Source organism: Trachemys scripta, chromosome 1, assembly GCF_013100865.1.
Source record: "Trachemys scripta elegans isolate TJP31775 chromosome 1, CAS_Tse_1.0, whole genome shotgun sequence".
Taxonomy (NCBI): Eukaryota; Metazoa; Chordata; order Testudines; family Emydidae; genus Trachemys; species Trachemys scripta.
The window spans coordinates 98,055,127-98,079,432 of NC_048298.1; the positions used below are offsets into that span (position 1 = coordinate 98,055,127).

General features: G+C 42.3%; 1 protein-coding gene across 1 annotated transcript in view; it reads left to right on the top strand.

The window, feature by feature from the left end:
- The window catches only part of LOC117869766, a 252,078-nt gene that overhangs the window by 29,185 nt on the left and 198,587 nt on the right, over positions 1-24,306 (top strand). The window lies entirely within an intron of this gene.

Here is a 24,306-nt window from a genome sequence, read left to right on the forward strand (position 1 = left end):
CCGAACAAATAAAACCTTGGAGTGCTCGCTCTGTGTAATGTTCCTCAGTGTTCTCTAGTATTATCACCTTTACCATTTAATGCACTATTCAAATGTCTATATACAGAGTATTTTAGGACTGTATAGATATTGAGATATTGATTTTATTATTCATCTGCTTGCTAAGAATCAAAATCAGCAGTATAGGTGTAATTTGCTCTTCAGTAGAGCTACAAAGCACAAAAATTACAAGAATAATTTCATCTTTCTCTTTCAAATAAAAATAAATAGCTGAGTTCATCAAGGAAATTGCTGACCTGCTTTTTCTTTCATTTGCTAATGATCCCCCTTTTCAGTGAATTAAGCTTGAGCCAACTGATTTTTCTGAAATGTGTACACTTACATCTAGTAAATTAATGTAAGTATGCCTATGAAGATGGTAGCCATAGGATAGTGCTTTTCGTTGCCATGGATCCATTGCAGGCCTCTCTGATTGTAGCTTGTTAGGGCTTTGTTTATACAAGTAGGAACTGAGGAAAAATGGTTTTCAACTATTCTTGTAATTTACATTTTAACAGTTCTAATTGTACTAATTTCCTCCCTATTTAGTGTGCCTGGTAAGGACAGTAACCTTCAGTGATGACCACATGATTCTTAAAGTTCAAGCCAAAGGGCTATGCTCTGCCCTCATTTATTTTCTGTGCGACCTTGGGAGTAAGGGGTTATAACTGATGATAGAAATTTAGCTCCCAAAGTCTCTTTGTGCAGAATAAATAGACCTGGCAACTTACTTTATCTTAGACTCATTACAGCCATCTAGAAGGTCGTCTACAAACATGTTCCTTTAGTGTGAAGATTACAAAACAATCACTTGAATTTTATTTTCTCCCTGACTTGATTACCTATGATGCTTGGTAGATTTTTGCCAGGGAACCGAACCTCCTCCCCCCTTCTTCCCCCCCCCCCGCTCCCACCCCTGATCCTGATTGTTTCTTTCAAAATACTCTGTTCATGTTTATGTTAAGCATTTGGCTTATTTTTGAGAAAACGTTGAGGCTTCTGTGACTACCACAGTAAGGTATCAAACCCTTGTAGCTGAGCTAGTTCCACTGGCACTACTGTTGGAGGAAGTCATAGGGACACAATGACCCTGAAAGTCTAGCATTGTAGGCTACTGGCTTAGATTACTGTACAGAGAGAAAATTACTGTCTAGAACAGCACCATGTATGTCGCCTGCTTGTAGGGCCTGCTGTGAGGGATATGAAGTGTGTGAAATCCTGCAGCGAACTGAGGAACCAGTATTATGATACATTGCCTTTTGCTGGTCCTATAGTTACCTGCACTAAAGGATCTGCAGAAATCTCTCCATATTTCCTGGCTGTATCTGTATCCTAGCAGGAATTCACACGCTTCATATCTCTCACTTTCTCTTTCTAGATATAGATAGCTACTGTATATCTAGAGAGATATTGGAGCTTATTCCGCCACCACGCTGGCAGTATGAAAGGGCTTTAAGGGGATGAAAAGGTGTCAATATAATTTCTGCCTACTTTAAGGTCCCTTTACACTAATAAAGTGGTAAAAAGGAACATTAGGCTAAATGAGAATCTTCCCCAAGTGTTTCTAAATATGCTAAGTGGCTTGTTTTGTAGTTGTTGTTGTTGTTTTCCATTCTGGTGATGAGCACCGTTAACCTGAATTTGGCTAGTTATGTTTAAAATTGTTCCAGACTGTCTGTGTCAAAGACAACATTAAGTGCTATAACTGAAATAAATTACTTCTGATTCACTATCACAAATACACATTAATAAAAAAAATAGAGCCTAAGTTTGTGGCATCTGATATGCCACATTATTTATCATTTATATTATTATTACTAAGTTATTTGTATGGTGGTAGCACCTCGGAGCCCTAACCATGGACTAAAATTCCATTGTGCAAGGCTCTGTACAAATACGGAACAAAAAGGTGGGCCCTGCCCTAAAGAGTTTACAATCTAAGACAAGAGACAACAGATAGATACAGATGGATGAGAGAGTACAAGAAAACAATGAGACCCTATCATGCTGCCCAATACGAAGTAGTCTCTGCACACCAGCAGCCAGACCATGTATTAAAGTTCTACAAGACCTAGGTAGAAAGTTCCAACTTTTGTTTGTTTCCTCCCTTCTTTTATTTTGTTCAGGTAAATCTTGCTGGTGGCTGTGTGTGAATCATAATATGTCCAGTCCAGTAATAATAATTTAGGTCACATCTTAAATTTTTACTTTCCACAGTCACTAGTATGATGTGAATGTATCAGAGTAGCTGCAGAAAACAGTTCAGGCAGGTACTGCGCACCGGTGTGTGTAAGCGGGAGGTGAGTGAAGGGGAAGAGAACTGGGCCACATACACCCCTCCCCTGCTGCAGCCCTGGATGATCCAGTACTGCGCAGGGCACACACCCTTCGGGGTCACTCGAACCCATGCGGCCTCCTCCTCCCCTCACCCATGTGGTGTTTGAGAGAGACACAGTGGAGAGGAACCAGCCAAAGCGGGAAGTAGGGAGAGCAGATACAGAAAGCAGTTCAAACAGGCACCTAAGGATGCAGATGATGTCATCAGACTGCTTTTGGCAGTTTTCACTTTGAACATTGTCTCTCCTGTGTTGATTGGCTGTTTGTTCCTTGCCTCATGGTCTTCAGCCTCTTGTCACTTTTGTGCCTTCCTTTGTCTTTCCATCAAGCTAATCTCTCCTAACATCACCCCACTGAAAGGATTTAAAAACAAATACAAAAAATCACTGAACTAACATGACATTTGCTGTCATTGTATTGTTCACTCTGCTTGTGTGATACCCCTTCCCTTACCCTGCATCTGTCTTGTCCATTTAGGTAATACGCTCTCTGGGGCATGAGCATCTTTTTCTATGTTTGTACAGTGCCTAGCACAATGGGACCCTATTAGTTGTTGGCCACTGTGCACTGCTGTAACAATAGATAGTCTGAGTGGGAGTCTAAAGAAAGAACAGGTTTATCAATGGAAGTATACAGAAATGTTCAAGGTATATGTGCTTTTACCAAACAAATTCACTGCAAGGTGGTGGGAAAGACAAAGAGGCAAGTGGTTTTACCCCTTATATTATCAACTTCTGGGAGGGATACGTACTACTTTTCTGCCAGTGGCTCATCTTTCTTTTCTCTGTAATAAATATAATCAAAGAGTTAAACACTGAGTTCACTTCCTGCCCTACTATAGCTTCTCTTCCTAAAAGTTGCTTTGCTATTAGAGGACACATTTGCTTGTTCTTCTCCTTTTCCCTTCTATCCTGCAGAGGTACTGCATGCAACACTGAAGTCAACAGATGTGATACTACTGCCCTTAGGTTTGCATAAAGTTAATGACAGTTGTACATGTAAGGGCTGCAGGCCCGTCCCCATGATTTAACTCCCCACCACCTGATCCCCGCTTAAAGGAACTAGAACCAAATAACTTTCTTGTTGGCTGGGAGAAGCAAGTCCTATACTCAACTCAATGGCATTTCTCTGTTTGTTTGGAACATGATAATTTTTGAATGTTGCATCCTATCAATCCCAGAATTTTAGGGGATGTTCTCAGCATCAGTGGGTGAAATCCTGCAGATTTTGGTGAAAATTGGAAAATACAAAGATGGAATGGGGGACACGCAGAGCCTCATGCATCTGGTTAGAAGACCCAGCAACTTCAGCCTCCTTGGAAATTGTTGAGATCAAAGTCCCAGTTGATGGCCGCCATTAACACCTTCCATCTCTCATGTCTGCCCATTCTTCTAATAGGGTTAAAAAATGTTCACACCATGAATGACTTATGAAAAGAAATAACAACGGTGGGAGGGATGAAGGGGCATAGGGGGCACACAGAATCCCTGGCAAATGGGGGGAAAATGAGGACCTGGGGAAGGGGGCAACGGGGGACAGGGAGTCCCTGAAATAAAAGGGGAAGAGAGGGTGGCAAATAGGGAACTGTGGGGAGGGAGGGAATGGAGTAGGGTGACCAGATGTCCCGATTTTATAGGGACACTCTCGATTTTGGGCTCCTATTACCCCCCACCCCCGTCCCAATTTTTCACACTTGCTGTCTGGTCATCCTAGAATGGAGGGATGCGAGGAACCCTTAGTATGTGCAGTGTGCATAGCCTACAGGAGCAACAAATTGACCTCTAGTTTAGTTAAACTTTTAAATTTGAATAGCACCTGCTGCAAAATTATCTTTAAAAGGAAATGAGCACTTTGAATGCTGCAGGTTGGATTCACCTGAACAGAACTCGGATGTCATCAATGCCCATGATCTTGTGAGCGTTCTGATTGTGGGCCAGTTTTGTGCGGTGCTTGCCATCTTGCGAAAAAATGTAACTGTTCAGGAATTTTGCTTGAGCTGCCTGAAGATTCTCTTATGGCCACTAGAGGCCACTGTGCCACTTGTGCTGCTGGCATCCTTAGCAGCTGCCTGCTGTACTGGGGTGCCCCTGTGCACTCTGAGCAGGACCCTGGAGCAGGTGCAGCATAGCAATGCCTGTTCAGCAGTGTTAGTCCAGAAAGAAGGGGTTAAAGGAGGTAGTAGCCCAGCAGAAGAACCTCTCCTGTAGGTTGGAGATGGGGCAGCTGCTGGTGCTTGCCAGGGATTGGGAGCTGGGGCTGTGGAAATGGGGAGCTACAGAATCCTGCTGGGGTAATGGGGGTGGGGGTGGGATACAGGAATCTGCCAGTGGGGAGCAGGGAGGGGCTTGGGGCAGTTTTGAGGAGAGCAGCAAGATGGTGCACAGGGGAGTTGGAGCCTGTAAATTTGGGTGCACATTTTGTATTCATTTAAGGGTCATTTTTTGACTTGTAATTGTCAAGCAAAATCAGGAGGAAATCAAAACCAAACAGGCCAAAAATCATGAATTCTCTTTTAAATCTCACAATTTTGGAATTGTGACCCTTGGACTTGGAAATACAGGAACTCACACAGTAAGTCTGAAAACAAAACTCCCTTCTGGGGCTCATCCTGCCTCCATAGTTAGAAGCTCAGAAAGATGCTCCCTTGTAGAGGGTGCTACATTTTTTTTCTTTTTAATGCTTTGGAATCCAGGGTCTGACATGGGCAGTGCATGGTGGTCAACTAAAGCCCTAGATGCTCCCGCATGACGCTCTCTGCTGGGGAGCAAACTCAGTAAATCCTGGCTTAATGAGACGTCTGTGCATAAATGGAGCTCCTGTGGCATGCTCTCTGCATTCGCCAGAGTCTGTGGAAGGCCTTCAGTGCAAACTATGTAGCAGAGTTTTGGGGCTGACTGGAGATCTTTCTTTCTTTCTGTGGCAGACTCTTAACCTTACTTATCGTAGAGATGTTATACAGAAAGAATGGGCAAGGGCAGCATTAACTGGCACTCTGCACTCTCTGAACCCCCAGGAGACCTCCCAGAGTACCATTGCAGTAGGGAAACTCTAAGGCAGCATTGCCACTGAGCTGGCAGTGTTGTCTGTGCAGAGTCAGCGCCTGGATACTAACGCAGAGCATGGCTGCCTTGGCGCCTGGACTTCTTTGGGGTTCTGTCTGAGGGAGATGCCTTGCCCCCTGTCAACTGGCGCTGACTCCTTCTCTTTGCAGGAAGAATGAGTCTCACAATGTGAGTTTAAATTCAGAGTTTTTGTGATTAATTTTTCCTCATCCATGTCTCTGACTCAAAGGAGGTCATATGGCCCAGAAAGTATGACTGTCAAGAGCCAGTGGGCATTTCTTTGTAGTGACTTCTCCATCGAAGGGTGTTTTCACTCTGCCAGTGGATACTAAATATCTCTTGTAAAAAATAATTTGCACTCTTCCACTGAGACTTTAAAAATAACAAACACTCCCCGTTGTTCAGACATGAGCCAACAGTTTGTTGGCTCTGCAGTTGTAGAGCTGGCCATCCAGCAGAGGGAGCTAACAAACCCAGCTCCAAGCATTGTGCTGCATCACGGTTCAACTAAGGTTAGGGAGAAGAAATGCTATCTGCTGTGGCATGCTGTTTGCAGAATTACAATACCTACTCTCTAATTGGAGTGAATGCCTTGGAGTTAATAGCTATGTGGTTCACACCCAAGCAGGCAGTCCCCATGAGGGATGGTTGGGAATTTTTCAGCAAAACATTTTTTCATTGGAAAATGCCAATTTGTCGAAATTGGAACTTTCCGAGGAAACATTCCAACAAAACTTTAGTTGGGAAGATTTCTCAGGTCCAAGATAGAATTTTTGGGGGAGAAAGAGGTGGGGGGAAGAGAGAGAGAGAGAGAGACTGACCCATCTTTAGAATGGCTAGTGGTTAGGGAAGGCTGGGTTCAAGTCACTGCTCTGCCTGATTGGGACATCCCAGGTGAGTGCCCTGGCTATTGGCTATTTTTAGGTGGATCTGTCTCTGGGCTTTGTTGTGGAAAATTTTGGAAGGTCTAGTTTCATTCTGATGCAGAATGAAAACAAATGTGAAAACCTCAACTTTTGTTGTTGTTGCAAAACTGAATTCTTGTTTTCCAGCCAGCCCTTGTCTCTATTTCCCTAACCTGGTACTCACCAGGATCGATTCAAGAACAGCAAGGGCCCCCCGAGGACTTGCTTAGCTTGGGGCCCCTCCTAAGAGATCATTCCATCATTCATACATTATAAACATATACAATTAGCAAAAACTTCATCTGTAAATTTTCCCATTATTCACAGATGGGTGTGGGATAGGAGGACGGTGCAGGCTTGATGGGGATGGGCTGGGAGGACTGGGAATGTAGAGATGGGCAGGCTGGGTGGGAAGATGGCTGAGTGAAAAGGGCATGTAGGGACAGGTAGCAGCAAGGAAGAGGTGGTGGTGGAGGAGGTGCCTCATCGGGGCAGCATGAAGCAACAGGGGGCGGAGGAACAGGAACAGACCCTAGGTAGGTGAGCCCAGAGGAATGTTTGCTTGTGCCAGAAAACCCATAGAGGGTAGAGGAGAAGATGTGTCTTTGGGCAGGAGGCGGGCCTTGGAAGAATCCTCTCTTGGGACAGGAGTTGTCTCCTGGAGGCAGAGAGGCTGTTCCACTTGGAGTATCGTAGCCATGGTAAGAGGGACTGCAGAGGAAGCTCTACTAGGCCACAGCTGAGGGGGGAGGAGCAGAGTCAGGGAACAGGGGCCTTGAAGGAATCTCAATGAGAACAGTCCATGGAGGTTGGGGGTGGGAGAGAAATCCCAGCCCAGGTCAGGAATGGGTTGAGGAATCTGGAAGCTAGGGAAGAAAGAGGATATTGATACACTTTCCCTCTTGTGTATCTCCTGGCCCAGAATCCCCATTTGTCTTGCTTGGTTTTGGGTTGGGCTTGCAGCTCTGGGAAGCTCCAAACACTGGGCCAGGCCTGAAGGCTGTGGGTCTAAGATGCATAGAGTGAGCAGTTTGGTACTCTAGCACTTAGGACCAAGGTGGTATATTGGGAAGTAGCAAGCATGCACAAAACCCTTGTGCCCTATGCAAGTTTGCCCTATATAAGTTTGCCCAGTGGGGGTCCCTCTGTGACTTCAGGTTGTGCGGCATGTCAAGTCTGGCCCTACTGCTCCTCGTGGTCTGTTGCTATTATTGGTTGTGTTGTCTCAATTTAGGCTGTAACTTCACAATGGAAAATCTTGTCTTGTACATGAAAAGCCCAGTGCATACATAGGTGGTTGCAGTTAAAGGGCCTGACTCTTAATGTAATTATTTGCACCAATGCAATGTGAGTGCAACGTGGGTGTAAAACATCACCTGTCTGATGTGTTAGTGTTTGACGCTCATTTTGCGTTGATGTAAACTACTACCCAAGATTCAGGCCCAGCCTTTTTCTACCAAAGTGCACATTTTTAGCTGTTTGAGATTTTCCTGTATATATACTGGAAACTTCTGTATTTCATTGTGAGATATTATTACTGATTTGCAATGTGGTAGCACCAAGGAGCCCCGACCATGGACCAAGACCCCAGTGTGCTAGGTGCTGTACAAACGCAGAACAAGAAAGAGTTTACAGTCTACGTAACTTATGAAAAGAAATAACAATGGTGGGAGGGATGATGGGGCATAGGGGGCACACCTCCTGCTCTACGTAACTTATTAAATCTAATTATATAATTGTAACTTTGAATATCCCTAGCTAATATATTCTAATATATTTATTGGCTTATTAAGTGCCTTTACTGTTGCTGGAGCAAGTTTTATACATAAACCCTCACATTCCTAAAAGCTGCATCAGAAATCTAATATTTGTCTAATGACACCACTGACATCACTTTTACGTTTCCTTTAAGGCTTGTAAGAAATGCCTCGGATACACAAGTAACATAATATTTAGCTATTTGCAGATGGAGATTGTCCTTACAAATGTATGGAATATCAAATTGTGACAGGCTATATTAGTTGAATGTTTCTAGTGTGATAACCATAAGGAAAAAAAGGCTAACAAGGTTGATATCTAAGAACGTGCAATTAGCCTTGAAAATTAACCACCTCATTAATATCAGTGCGGAAAGTTTGCATTACTTTTGGTTTTGGACCACCATTTAGTTCAGTCTACATTGTCAGAGTTTTCCTCACAACCAGGAGGACTGGAAAGTTAGGCCGAAATTTTCAAAAGTGACCTCTAATTTTGAATACCTCTAATTTTTGGTTCACTTTAGACATCTAGGGGCTGACTTTCATAGGAGATGAGCACCAACAATGCTGTTGATATTCAATTGAAATTTGAAGTAACTCTGCTGAAGTCAATGGAGCTACTCTGGATTTACACAAATGCCTAAATTAGCCCCAGGTGTTACTTGTTCCTTTGGGCTCAGATTTTTAAATTACCTCTTAGGGTATGTCTGTACTGCATATTAACCTCTGGCTGAGACTCAGTTTTAAGCCCAAACACCACTACCGTTCACACATAAAGCCTTCTGACTCAAGTCAGAATCCTCTCAGGACTCAGGCCTGTGAACTCACTTAGGGCTGAATTCCACTGTGGCATGGATCCAAGCCCACTCATTTCACAGTGTGACTGCTGCTCAAGCCTGGGGACACCACGTTTGTGTCCAGAGAATCTGGCAATGCTATCCCACAATCCTCTAGGCCTGTGTCTCCTGGCCCTTCTATGCCCATACTTCCCACTTGATATAACTGCATAATTACAATGGCATAATTACAAATACTATGTCATTCCCTCTCTCCATTGCATTGTGAAGTCCCATTATGAGGGCACACACAGCATCCCTGACTTCTGTTGCATGTGTGAATCCTGCGCTGGTAAATGATTGGTGCACTTTCTGGTTGAGTATACTGGTCCAGCAATCCATCTGTGTCTTGAGTCCACTCCTAGGAAAATGGCTCACTTTTGTCTTCACAGATGTGGTATAGCACACAGCAGGCCACAAAAATGCAGATGACATCCAAATGGTTTTGAAGGCAGAGATTTCAGTCTGCCCAATCCACATACCATCACCGTCCTACAGCTTCTGAACATGTAGTTGATCCTTCTTTTTTTTTTTGTTCAAGCCCTCTGTGATCAGAGTAGAGTTTCATAAGCCATGGCAAAAGGGTTTTTGGGGTCCCCTAGAATAACAGTGAGGACAGTGACTCCATTTATAACAATATTTGGTGGGAATAATGTCCCACCTTGTCCATGAAGGTAGAGTCCCGATTTCAGTAAAACCCTGGTGTCATGCATTCTGCCAGTACGCCCTATGTTGGTGTCCATGAACCTGCATCTGTGGTTGACCAGAGCCTGCATAACGATGGAGTAGTGCCCTTTGTGATTTTATGTACTCATGTTCCTTTTGGAGGGCAGTCTGTGAGCATGAGAGTCTCATCAATAGCCCCAGCGCAGTTTGGAAATCCCATTCTCATAAAGCCAGCAGTTACTTCAGGAACATTGTTTCTGGCCAGCACCTTTGGGTAAATCATAGTCCTGATCACCTCTCAAACCTCCACCACCACAAGCCCTGCAGTTGACTTGTCAACACCAAGCTGGTTAGCCATTGACCAATAGCAGTCTGGAATAGCCAGCTTCCAGATGGCTATAGAAATCTGCTTCTGGACCAGTATGGTCTCCCTCGTGTGTGTCCTGACGCTGGAGGGTTAGGGCAAGCTGATCACACAGCTCCTTCATGTGAAAGTTCTGGAGCCCCTGCTGGTCATCCCAGGTCCATGTGACAATGAGATCCCACCAGTCTCTGCCTGTGAGCGGCCTACATATGAGGAATCTATGGTTATGACAACAGGCATGAGCAGCATCAGCTGCCATGTTAGTACCCCTCTCTGAGGGGTGCCTTTGATAGGACAAATACAGTTGCCTACATGTGCACCAGCATCTGACAGATGTCCTGCCCAATTCCCAAAATAGGAGTGAAAGCATGAGCAGAAGATCTTCCACTGGTCTTAAGTCCCTATTGCTGGCTCCAGTCGCAGGGAGTGTGCAGACCCCAAAATGGTTCCACTGGATATGTTGATGGGCCACAGGATGAAAAGCCAAGTTCTGTCATAATACACCATGAACCAAGGCCTAGAGCAGCTACAGCTAGCAAGGGCAGTAAGAACCCTGGGATACGCCCCAAGAACCAACAAGGTCTGACTTGGGTTTGCGTAGTACAGTATGGACACATCAGCACAGCTATGAAGCAATGCAGTGTGGACACTCAAGTGCGAGCTTGGAAAAACAGGTCTGCAGACGTGAGTCCCATAGTTTTGGGTTTATTATGCAGTGTAAACATGCCCCAGGGTGGGATTTTCAAAAATGCTGAGCATTGGCCTAACTCTGCTCCCACTGAAGTCAAATGGCAGCTTTGAAACTCCCAACTGTACTGAACAATTAGTTTGTAACGTTAATTTTGTGTAGTTGCATTTTGGATATTGCACTTTGTATTACCTTAAATTGTTCTGAGTGAAACAAATTGAAATACAAATATTAGAAGCATCATCAAAGATTGCTGTCTAAGCCATGGTCTAAATGATTGTGAGAGAAAAAATATGATGAATAAGATGAAAGAAAATTATTGGAAAACTGGTCTAACTGATAGACAAACTATGGAGCGTTTCTCTTCAAGGGAATAAATCATACATTATAAACATAAAATAATAGGAAATTATCATATAGGGTTATGTTAGGTTACTCCATATCATATGATGTGAAGGAAATATACAACAGGGATCGAGATGCATGGACCAAAAAAAAAAAAAAAAAAGCATAATCTTCCCTCCAGGTATAAGTGACTCAAATTCAGATAAGAGGCAGGTCCTTTGAGAATGCTCCCTTTCAGAAATTACTCTCATATAAAGTATCTTCATCTCAGCTGGGGTCTGAAGGGTAGGCAGTATGCACTAGCTTATCTTCAAACATGTAGTGGTAACAGCATGTGAACAACCCCCTGCAGCTAAATCAGATAGTCTGGTGCCAACCTCCACTTTCTATTAAGCTCCTGTGCAGACTTACAGGGTTGATCTGTCAAGACTCTAAAAGTATAACTGTTTAAAATTACAGCTATCCTTGATAAACAGTATACCAGCACACTAGTGAGTGAGGGATGTAACCAGACTGGGACACCCAGCAGTCCCTGGGGTTCTAATTTTACATTTTCATACATCTAGATAATAATAATACGTAACAGCTCTATGCTTCCTCCCTGCCCCCCATCCATAGCTCTCAAAGCATTGTACAAAGGAGGGGTAGGAATTGTTTATCCCAGTTTTACAGATGGGGAAACCGAGGCACAGAACTAAAAGGCAATTAGCATAGTCCTCTTTGAAACAGGACTGCATTACCACTAACTAGGCACCTTTTGGTTTGTTCCAGCAGTGTCCCCATAGGGGAGTTAGCAGCATAGCTTTGGTGCACTCTGCAATTCACCTCCATCATCCGCACTGCAGCGCACTGTACGCAAGCCCAAAGCAGCAGCAGTAGTGCATTTTTTCGATTGATAATCAGTGACATGTTAGTGAGTTCTGAATCTTTACATTAGAAATTAAAGCTTTAGTTGAAGAGGAAATCAGAGATTTCAGATTTTAAAAACAGATGACTCCATAGTGTTTCATGGCCTGGATTCTATGGTATAAGTAATAGAAGGTGACGCTCTTGACCCTACTCATAGAGGCACTTCGAAGGCTTTCAGAGCCAGACTGACTAAATTCCTGTGGACAATTGACTTAAGAAAGCCACATCTTTTGAGCTTTTGTTTTTCAGGTTTTATTAATTTCATTTTTTGGAGTTTATTTTTAGCAAATTGTGAGGTTTATGTAGATGTCCCCAAATCAGGGTTTTTCAGGGCTATTCTTTTTGCATATACTGGTAATGAGTATCTCTCTGTAATGTTTCTGTGATGGTGCTTACTCCCAGCACTTGTTAGTCAAGGGGTTAAGAGCCAGGGAGTGTGCCTGTGGATCGATAGATTGCCTCATCACCAGAGGGGGTGGGGCTAGATAATCAATAGACATTTGGCCCTATAAAGAAGCTGAGGGAACTTGGTGGGGGTGGAGGGGAAGACTGCAGAGGAGATAGGTGAGAAACCCACAGAGAACAGGTCAGCCCAGGGCAGAAGAGTAGTTAGTTCAGCAGAGAAAGGAGAAGCCAAAGGCCTGAGAACCAAAGGGAGGCTGTGTTAAGTACAAGCTGGGGAGAAGCAGCACAAGAGTTCTTGGAGGTAGAAAGCAACTCAAGGAAACAGAGTCATGTTTGAAGAAGCAGACCTAGCTGCTTAATACAGGGTCCATGGCCCGGAACCCGGTCTGAAGCACAGCCCAAGTGTGTGTGTATTTGGGGGGGTGGGGAGCAAGGGCAAGAAGGGAAAAGCACTGCTACATCACTTTAAAACTGTCCCAGTATTGTACTGCTGCTAAATGGCCTTACATTTATCTCTGTACTCCTGAGTTACTCTAGCAGGATGACCCTTAGCTTGGGCAGTCTTCTCTGTGTTATAACTCTCACATTCCAAATTTTAATATTCATAACTTTAAAATATGGAACTAATTTTTTTCCAAACATGAATTTTTCACCCCTTCTTCACTGAGAATTTATGAAACACAACCAGCGTGAAGTGTTTAGCTTCAGTTATTTTTGAGTTATATGAGCGTGAAAAATAGCACATGGAACATAAGATATAGGGAGGGTATTTCCCCTTTTTCCCCCACTGCCACAGTGCATTAGTCAAACTGTTGAGCCAATTTTGCTAAAATTTTAAAAAACTAACTTTTGGGCTGAGACTATCATCAAGTGAACTATTCAGATCAGAATTCGAATTTGGCTCCTTTTTCTATTGATTAAATTATCAATAATCATTTATTTTAATTTAACAAATGCATTCGTTATTCCAAATAATTTGACAGATGGTTCCATATAGATCTATTTCAGTTTATAGATTGCCTATGAGTTCATCACCATGACTTGTACGGAGTGTTCATTGTCAGTGATTTGTCTCCTAAACCTGCTAGGAGTTGTCAGGATGTGATCATTGCTGGCACAAATATTTGTGCATGTGCTGTGTTGGTAGGCCCAGAGGCTTGGATTTGGATCCCACATTTCACACCATGTCATGGTGTGGTGCAGGCAGGAACAAGGAACACACAGAAGCACATATGGGTTCTTTAAGAGTAAGTGATTTATTTATGCTATCCGGGAAGTGGGACATCAGTGTCAGAACTACTTCTGGGTGCAGAGAGATCTCCAATATTAACACTTTCAATGCCTACCGTCATAAGTTCATCCATTCACATGAATATTTGGAATACTCTCTGCAAACATTCTCGTGCACAGGCATTCAGTTGCACGAATGTTTGTTAAAAGTGAATAAAAGTGCTTGGCAAACACCAGTGAAACGTTTTTTTTTTTTTTTTTTTTTAATAAATTCAAATAAATGTTTGTTGAGTATTTGTGGTTCCCACTCCCACACACAATATTTGACTTATTGAGACCAAGCTCAGACCAAGTATACAACATTTCATCTCCAAAAAATCTTTTTTTTTTATGTTATGAGAAAATGAAAAGGGTGGTTGGAATAAAAATTGGAATTCAGCCTTAACACAGTGTCTACCACAAACATTCTAAAAATGGCTCAGGTAGGTGACTCAGTTTTTCCAAGGAAATAAATGGACAAAATAGCAGCATTAATTATGGATGTGGCCTAATTTATTAGGTAAAGTTCAAAAATAGTAAAATATATACATAAAACAAATGAATACACATATATTTGAAGTAGTAAACCATATAACATACAATGGTGTAGCACAGGGAGAAACATGCAGTAAGTTTTTCCCAGTTTTTTTCTTTGAGATATCTGTATATGAAGGTATGTTTTCTTTCAAAAGAACAGGCTAAATAGCCTATTAATGCTATACTTGTAATATTAGTACAAACCCTTTCAAGACAGATTACAGTATTTTGATTCGTTACTCATCAGTATGTATAATTATCGTTTAACAATATTATGAAGGGCTGATGAAGAGAAGCAGGTGTTTAAACATGCAGTGCCAGTAGGTTTGACACAGCGTCTCATTCTCTTTATGTGTACTTTTAAAAGACATCTATTGAAGGAGTGAAAACAGTGGGGCACTGCACAATGGTAAGTGTTTGCTAAAAAAAACCCCTCCATATGGTAGATGTTTAGTTAATTTTTAGATCACTTTAAAATAAATTAACAAGGATGTTGTTTTTATAATAGTAATATTTACATCAAGAGAAAAGGGAGGAATGTATGTTAGACTTATAGATAGCCAGGTATTGGTATACTCAGATGGACTTTCTACCTTCAACATACCTTTGGGCATCAGTATAACTAACTAACTTGTAACTTGAAAAAGGACAATGTGGTGTTTAGTTACCAAATTAATTTCTCTCACAATGACTGATTGACAGGCTGTGCCAAATATCATTTCAATCCTCTAATACCCAGGTGTTCTACAGACCTACAGATATTTAAGCACAAGTAACTTGTCTCACACAAATAGTTTAATTGAATGTAGTGGGACTACTCATGTGAGCAAAGTTACTTGGCTGCATAAATGTTTGAAAGATTAGGGCAATTAGGAATATGCTGATAAGTGTGTTACAAATGCCTAAGCGTAAATAGAAAAACAATGTTTATCTTACGCAGCTAATTATTTCTGTGATGTGGCAACAGTGCTAGGGACCAATGTGTAAGTCCTCATCTTTCTATCAGACAAAGTAGTAACCAGCCCAGAAACAGGGTTCTTATGCTCAGTCCCCACTCCTCCTCCTCCTCCTCTTCTGTGTGTAGATATGCTTCCCTCTTGAGAACTTCCAGAGCCAGATTTAAAAACTGTATTTGGCCTATACTTCCTAGTTACTTTACTTGATCCTGCCTGCCTCCATTGATATCCTGGTAAGGTGTTCATTCCGGTATTGTCCCATCACAGAACACAATTAGGGAAGAGAAAAGAATCTGCTTTTTTGTGATAGAGCAACATCATTTTGAATGAATAGGTTTGACTAGCAATGATGGTATCCAGGAAGGGATGGATTCAGTGGCAGATTTAGAGTTAGTGGGGTGCTGTGTGCAGCTTCATTTTTGGGGCTTCCCCTCCCCACAGGACCCAGCCAAGAAAAAGAAGATTCTCTCTTATCCCCCATCCCCTCCCCCCCATTTTTCATTTCTTTCTTCATCCTCCTCCTATATTATAAGTAATAGGAAGTAAATGAAAATAAAGTGAGGTACTTTGATTGGGGTAGGGGGTTGGGGTGGTTGGGCTCTGTGAGGGAGTTTGGGTGCGAGGTGTGGGCTCTGGGCTGGGGCAGGAAGTTGGGGTGTTGGAGAGGTCAGGGGGGCAGCACTTACCTTGGGCAGCGCAGCTCCCAAAGCGACCGGCACATCCCTCTGGCAGTGGCTCCTAGGTTGGGGAGGGCAGGGGGTCACTGTGCGCTGCTGCCCGCAGGCACTGCCCCCACAGCTCCCATTGGATGCAGTTCCTGGCCAATGGGAGCTGCGGAGTCGGCGCTTGGGGCAGGGACAATGCATGGAGACACCCTCTCCCCACCAGGGGCTGCAGGGACACGTCGGCTGCTTCCGGGAGCGGCGCTGGTGTGGAGGGAGGCAGCACAGGCAGGGAGCTGCCTTAGCCCTGCTGCGCTGCTGCTGGTCCGTCTCTGCGCGCCCCTTGGGGGGGGGCAGCGGGTCTCCATGCGCTGCCTGGGGCGGGGGCAGCACCTCCCCCCAGCTAGGGGCATGCAGAGATGTGTCAGCAGCCGGCTGATTTTGGGAACAGTGTGGGGCCAGCCTGCCTGCCTGAGCCCTTCTGTGCCGCTGGCTGGGACTCGGGAGCAGGTTGTCAGATGAGATTTGTCCTGCATTTTGGGGACCCAGTGCCACTGCACTGTTTGTTTCATGGTAAATCCTCCTTTGTAAGGAGTAACTGTGGAGAAACTCTGATGGGCTGGGCGAAAATGGAAGGGATAGGCTAAACTCTGGTGAGCTAAGTTGAGTGGAAGGATGATCCAGTGGTTAAGCCAGTAGCCTGGGATTTGGGAGACACATGTTTAATTCCCTGCTCTACTACAGACTTTGTGTGTGAGCTTGAGTAAATCAGTTAGTCCAGTGGTTCTCAAAGCCGGTCTGCCGCTTGTTCAGGGAAAGCCCCTGGTGAGCCCTCCAGTGGGAGCCGCAATCGGCCAATCCTGCGGACACGGCAGGTAAACAAACCGGCCCGGGCCGCCAGTGCCTTTCCCTGAACAAGCAGCGGACCGGCTTTGAGAACCACTGAGTTAGTCTCTTTGTGCATTAGTTCCTCATCTGTAAAATATGAATGCCAATATGTATGTACATCACGGTGGTGTTGTCAGGATAAATATGCTAAAGTTTGTGAGGTGCTTGGATGGGGGCTGTATAAGTACCTGATGGAGTGGTTGAGCTGCATCTCTGATCACCACAACTTTATAATAATTATTAATTTTTATGAAGGCTGCGATTCTTTCATGGAGGTTGTGGAAGTCACGGATTACGTGACTTTCTGTGATTTCTGTGACTTCCACAGCGGATGGTGTGGCTGACTTCACGGCTGCTGTTTGAGCGACCCGTAGCCAGCTGATCCGGCAGTCCCCGGGGCTAGCAACACTGGCCGCTGCTCAGGAGGCCTAGGGCCAGCTGGCTCTGGGGACGCCTAAGCAATGGCTGGTCCCGTGGACCACCTGAGCAACGGTCCTGGGGGCCACCCTGGAGCCAGCTGCATCAGCCACTGCTCAGGCAGTCCCGGGCCGCTGGCTCCAGGGACCACACGAGCAGCGGCCAGTGCGGCTGGTCCTGGGGACTGCCCAAACAACGGTCCTGGGGGTGACCCTGGGGAGTATCTGAGCAGCAGTCCCAGGGGCTACCCTGGGGCCAGCTGCATCGGCTGCTGCTCGGGAGACCCTGGGCATCTAGCTACGGGGACCGCTGGATGTGGCTGGCTCTGGGGAGGGCCTGAGCAGTGGTCCTGGGGTGCCCTGGGAACCGCCCGAGGAGCAGCGGTCCCAGGGCAGCTGGAGTAGCAGTCCCAGGGCACCCAGAGGCCATCCAGAGAGCAGTCCCGGGGGAGCAGCGGCTGGAGCAGGACCCCCAACCAGCAGGGGTGCCCCGGAGCAGCGGGGCCCCAGAAGTAGAGATTTAGTCAGGGGTATTTTTGGTAAAAATCATGAAGAGATCAAAGGCCGTGAATTTTTATTTATTGCCCGTGACCTGTCTGACTTTTACCAAAAATACCCATGACTAAATCTTAGGCTTAATTATTATTAACCATCATAGTGTGATTATTTTGGGGAGGGTTGTTATCAACTTTATTTAAACTAAAAAAGATGTATTTTATTTTCTGTACATCTCTTTCTGTATGACTCTTGTTAAAAAAATAATGTGTTAATTAAATTTGAGACTGAATTCCTTGGGGGAGAATTGTATTTCTCCTTCTCTGTGGTTTTACCCACATTCTGTCATGTATTTTGGATTACGGTAGTCTCAGATGACGACCCAGCACATGTTGTTCGATTTAAGAACACTTTCACTGCAGATTCAGTTTGTTTACATTTGCAGGAGATAATGCTGCCTGCTTCTAGTTTACAATGTCACCTGAAAGTGAGAGCAGGCATTCGCATGGCACTGTTGTAGCTTGGAGTCACAAGATATTTACGTGCCAAATGTGCTAAAGGAGTCATATGTTCCCTTGATGCTTCAGCCTTCAGTCCAGGGCACATATGTCCATGCTGATGACAGGTTCTACTCGATAACAATCCAAAGCAGTATGGACCGATGCATGTTAGTTTCATTATTTGGGTCAGAGGCCACCAGCAAAAGGTTGATTTTCTTTTTTGGTGGTTTGAGTTCTGTAATTGCCACATCGGAGTGTTGCTCTTTTAAAACGTCTAAAAACATGCTCCACACCCTATCCCAATCAGATTTTGGAAGGCACTTCAGATTCTTAAACCTTGAGTCGAATGCTGTAGCTATCTTTAGAAATCTCACATTGGTAACTTCTTTGCGTTTTGTCAAAACTGCAGTGAAAGTGTTCTTAAAATGAACCACATGTGCTGGGTCATCATCCGAGACTGATATAACATGAAATATATGACACAATGTGGGTAAATCAGAAAAAGGGACATATAATACTCCCCCCAAGGAGTTCAGTCACAAATTTAATTAACACATTATTTTTTTAATGAGCGTCATCAGCATGGGAGCATGTCCTCTGGAATGATGGCTGAAGCACAAAGGGGCAAACGAGTGTTTAGCATATCTGGCACATAAATACCTTGCAATGCTGGCTACAAAAGTAGGGGCATTGCCAGCAGATTGAGAGAAGTGATTGTTCCCTCTATTCAGCACTGCTGAGGCCACATCTGGAGTATTGCGTCCAGTTTTGGGCCCCCCGTTGCAGAAAGGATGTGGACAAATTGGAGAGAGTTCAGCGGAGGGCAACAAAAATGATCAGGGGGCTGGGGCACATGACTTATGAGGAGTGGCTGAGGGAACTGGGCTTATTTAGTCTGCAGAAGAGAAGAGTGAGAGGGGATTTGACAGCAGCCTTCAACTACGTGAAGTGGGGTTCCAAAGAGGATGGATCTAGGCTGTTCTCAGTGGTGGCAGATAACAGAACAAAGATCAATGGTCTCAAGTACAGGTGGGAGGCCTAGGTTGGATATTAGGAAAAACTATTTCACTAGGAAGGCCGGAATGGGTTACCTTGGGAGGTGGTGGAATCTCCATCCTTGGAGGTTTTTAAGGCCCAGCTTGACAAAGCCCTGGATAGGATGATTTAGTTGGTGTTGGTCCTGCTTCTTCCAACCCTAATCTTCTACGATTCTAAAAAGAGGGCAGCATTATCTCCTGTAAATGTAAACACAGTTCTTTGTCTGAGTGATTGGCTGAACAAGAAGTAGGACTGAGTGGACTTGTGGGCTCTAAAATTTTACATTATTTTATTTTTGAATGCAGGTTTTTTTTTGTACATAATTCTACATTTTTAAGTTCAACTTTCATGAGAAAGAGATTGCACTGCAGCACTTCTATTAGGTGAATTGCAAAATACAATTTCTTTTGTTTTTTTACAGTGCAAATACTTGTAATCAAAAATAAATATTAAGTGAGCACTGTACACTTTGTATTCTGTGTTGTAATTGAAATCAATATATTTGAAAATTTAGAAAACATTCAAAAATATTTACATAAATGGTATTCTGTTGTTTAACAGTGCGATTAATTGTGCGATGAATCACAATTAATTTCTTTAATTGCTTGGCAGCCCTAGTAAATACCTTGTAAAACTGGCTACAAAATTGCCATGTGACCGCACGTTCTCACTTTCAGATGACATTGTAAATAAGAAGCGGGCAGCATTATCTCCCGTAAATGTAAACAAACTTGCTTGTCATAGTAAGAAGTAGGACAAGTGGACTTGTAGAATCTAAAAAATTTTTTGTTGTTTTGTTTTTGAGTGCAGTTATGTAAAAAAAATCCTACATTTGTGTGTTGCACTTTCATGAGTGCACTACAGTACTTGTAAGAGGTGAATTGAAAAATATTATTTCTTTTATCTTTTTTACTGTTCAAATATTTGTAATAAAAAATAATAATATAAGGTGAGCACTGTACCCTTTGTATTCTGTGTTGTAATGGAAATCAATATATTTGAAAATGCAGAAAAACAATCAAAATATTTAAATACATGGTATTCTACTATTGTTTAACAGTGTAATTAAAACTAATAATTGTTTTAAATCTTGTGATTAATCACAATTAATTTTTTTAATAGTTTGACAGCTCTAGTTTAGACTAATGATCATAATAGATCATTCTGGCCTTAAAAATCTGTGAATAAAAAATAAACACAAGGAAGTATTTAATGATTATTTCTCTTTTTTTTTTTTGCTTCTTATCTGCAGGGTTTTTTTTATTCTTGTGTGGTATTGTAATACTTATAAAAACTGTCTTTTTGAAGTGACTGATTTAGGCTAGACCTTAATACTACCTTCCCTGTTGTTTATTGTTAATTTCCAGTAGACACACATTTTCACTAATCCAAATGTTATAATTACATTCAGTAAAGTCACAGTGACAAGGTATTTCTGAATTCCTTCCTGCAAAAGAGATCTTAATTTCATAATCATTATTGTATATCATTGGTTTATAGCCTGGAATTGTTATATAAGTGGTGCACAGAAGGCTGATTTTTTTTTTCATCTGTCATTCATCTTGTTATGTTAGTTCACGGAATGCTTGTATTGAATAACTTGAATAAAAAAGCTTTTATTTTACATTAGTTTTGTCCAATACTTTTGATTGGCTAATAATTTATTATCCAAAAGTTGTATTTGACTTTTAGGATAATACATATTGAAGCCCAAATTCTACAAAATCCATAAGCATGTGCTTAACCTTCAAGCATGTGAGTAGTATGGGACTGTTCACATGGTTAAATTTTAACATGTTTCATAAGCGTTTTGCTGAATCAGGGCCTGAATGAATATCTTCTGAGTACCAATTTGGAGACCAGTTTTCGGCTACTGATATTGTATTTTCATTTCATGTGTAGATTCCATCTCTTACTAGTAAGTATTAATAAACTAGGGTCCTATCCTGTGAGATGCTCTGCGCCTGTGTTAGAATGGACAACTGCTAAAGATCAGGCCTCAACACTGTATTTTACTTGGTAATACAACTGATGGAAAAAGAGCAGAAACTTTTCACACATTTTTTCACAAAAACTTTCATTGAAAGTCAAAACAAGTTCACCACCTTTACTTGATACGTGTATTCATCTGTTTGTGTTTTAAGCTGGTTAGCTGTGAATTATTTCCTATTGCAGATGGCTCCAAATGTCTTTTTCAAATTGCTTTTTTTCTCTCTACATGTAGCTGTTTAGCTTTCATCTCTACTGTGCATTTCACCTAATCAACCATTTTGCCTATTGTAAAGTGCTATATAGAATTTGCATAGAGAGATGGTTGTGTAAATGTCAATTCTTTTAAAGGCAGTATTTGGCTTGTGGAAGTATTTGGCGTGGGGACAAATACAGATGGTCAGAGTTGACTTTGTCAAATTAATTTGTCATAAGGCTTGCCAGGTGGTTGATTCATATACCTAGGCGGATCTCTACTTTGTGCATCTCCTAAAGTCTACAGGAGACTGGCTCCTCTCCTAAGAGTCTTAGAAGAGACGCATTAGTGAAATGCTTCTTCTGCAGATCTTAGGACATCAGGAGGAAGGGGGAGAATTACTCCCTCCCCCTTTTTATTTTTATTCACTACCCAGTATTGTGTTATGATTATTTTAAAACTAAGGAAATTCTCACACATACAAAAATGTGTCAAAGTGAAGTTAAGATTGCAATAACTGATCAGTGAAATGAGCTCACTCCCCTTGCCTGCTTGTACACATACACCCTCTCTCCTCCCTTCTTCCCAGTCAAGACTGCACACCAAGTAGTGAAGAAAAGTTAGTTGACATTGTTTCTATTTTTCATTGAAGTTTGAAATTTCAGTGAAAATGTGCATGTAAATTTTCAACTAGCCGGTAGGTTAAATTCCATCAGGTATTTCCCTGTGGGGTAGCCATGACTCTATAGTACCCCACCAAAGCCTATAGGGACCTAAGCACCTGGTGTTCAAAAGAGGTTCAATTTGAGGATGCTGCTGCTTCTGTTACTTAGGCTCCTCTTTGCCCATTTCAGTGTCATGCTTTCTGGCCAATATTTGCCATTTCTATCTGATCCTATAAGCAGAAGAATTGATAACACCATAAGTGTGAATGAGCCTTTCTCTCATCCCTATTAATTACTTCATAAAACATAACATTTGTCAGGATAACAATGCTCCTGCATTGTTTAATGAACATGTCATCATATTCATTTCCAAAACCTAGAAACAGAGCTACAACTTTTGGACTGAAGTACGATTTTGTCAGTTTGTTCAAAAAACGTAGGGCCCAATTTTGCAAGATGGGGAACATACTGAAGTCAATGGACGCTGAAGGCATTCAGCACTGCAAAAAAATGGATCTTAAAGGCAAGATCCTGCAGTCAATACTATGGCAAGATGACTCCCATTAAGGTCATTGTGAGTTTTGTTTAAGTAAGAATGGCAAGACTGGGATCTTAGTGTTACTTTAATATGGCTTTTGTGTGTTGATAAAAATGCAACTTCTCATACAAGTTGCATGAGAATTGATATTTAACTTTTTGGCCTTTAAGAAATTATACTTTGACATTAAGTTTAACTTTCCTGGCTAATGAAATTATCTTGATGGAACAGCCCAAGTAAATAATAAATACAGTAATTCTTCTTTGCCTATTGTGTGCTTATACTATTCATAATTTTTAGGACCATAGATATTAGATACACTTACGTAAGACTTAACGAACAGTAATTATCTTTTGGCTAAAGAAAAAGCCCAAACAAATGCTAAGCTGCATTATCGCTTGGCTTCTGACATGAGCTGATAATCAGATTTTCTTGCTTAAATCCATGGTGCTTGAACAATGCTACCCACTGTCTGTCCTTCCTGATATTACCCTTAATTAGAAAGAACAGAAACACAAATCTGAATTATTTCAAAATCTGGTTTCCATGGTCAGTGGTTGGAAGGGCTTAACTTTATTACAAATAAACCTGGCTTTATTGACTAATGAAATCTGAAATACTAGGCCTGTAATAGTAGATAGTGTAATAGTATGGTGTTTACATACTGAAAAATCTTGTGTGGGCAAAGTGTTTTGTAATAAATCATTAAGTAATTGAATTATGATTCCTTCACCCAAAAATAAAACCAGAAACTGAGCATCTTAGGAAGCTCTGTACCACAGTTTAGATCTTTAATATGTGGGCCTATTTTACAAGCAATAAGACTGTGTTCATGGCATAGTTTATTTATTTGTTACTCACTGTATCAGACTTTTAAGATAGCTTTATTGCATTTTGAGGATGCCTCTTTTCTCCCATGTTTGTTTCGTATTTCCTTTGTTAAAAACCCCACTTACATGTATTGGTTTCTTATTTTCAAAACACATAAGGACAATTACTAAATCATTATTCTTTGAACATGGGCATGGAAGATATTTGTATTTGGGGTTTGTGAGGCTAGGGACTTGGAGCAGTTTACAATGGTAGGCAAGTAGTATTCTCCTACTTTTACTGATAGGAAAATTGAGGTTCAGGACCATTAAGTGATTTGCCCAATGGCATACAGAAAGCCAGTGGCAAAGATAGGAATAGAGCCCAAGTCTGACTCCAAGTCCTGTGCGCTAACCATTACCAAATGCTGCCTTCCTCTGAGGATACCTTCTCAGGAGTGGACAAGACCTGATTTATATGGCCACATTGTCTGTCCCCTTTCATTTCAGTAATGTTTCTTATAGCAGATTCTCAATTGTTTGGCACACTCTTGTTTTAATGAACACAGTCTAATAAGTTTCACCATTAGGACTATGTATATATATTCAGCCTAATAAGTCATTTGCTCAGTTTAATTGATTGAATATCATTACTCCTAGATTAACTACCTTGGATAACTCTAAACAATTCCTCCCCAAGTCTCACTTACCTGTTTCGGGTTCAAGTTCCTTGCACAGTGAAGACTTTTCGATCCATTTTGATGAAAAAAGTAATCAGGTCTGTTAGTACAGTATGAAAATTGAAGGTTATAAATGTGTCATCTCCTCTGGCATTTTGCTAAATGCAGTGGTAAGGTACACCAAAACAGGAAAGGAAGCCCACTGGTTTTGTTGATTGGCATCAAGGCTGGGCACTGATGTTAAATAGGGAAGTGACATAGCATCATCTTGTGGGAAGAGAATGGTAATAAGGAGGATACCTTGTACCTGAAAGGACTTTATGTCTGAAAGCAGGCCAATAACCAGCCAAATAAG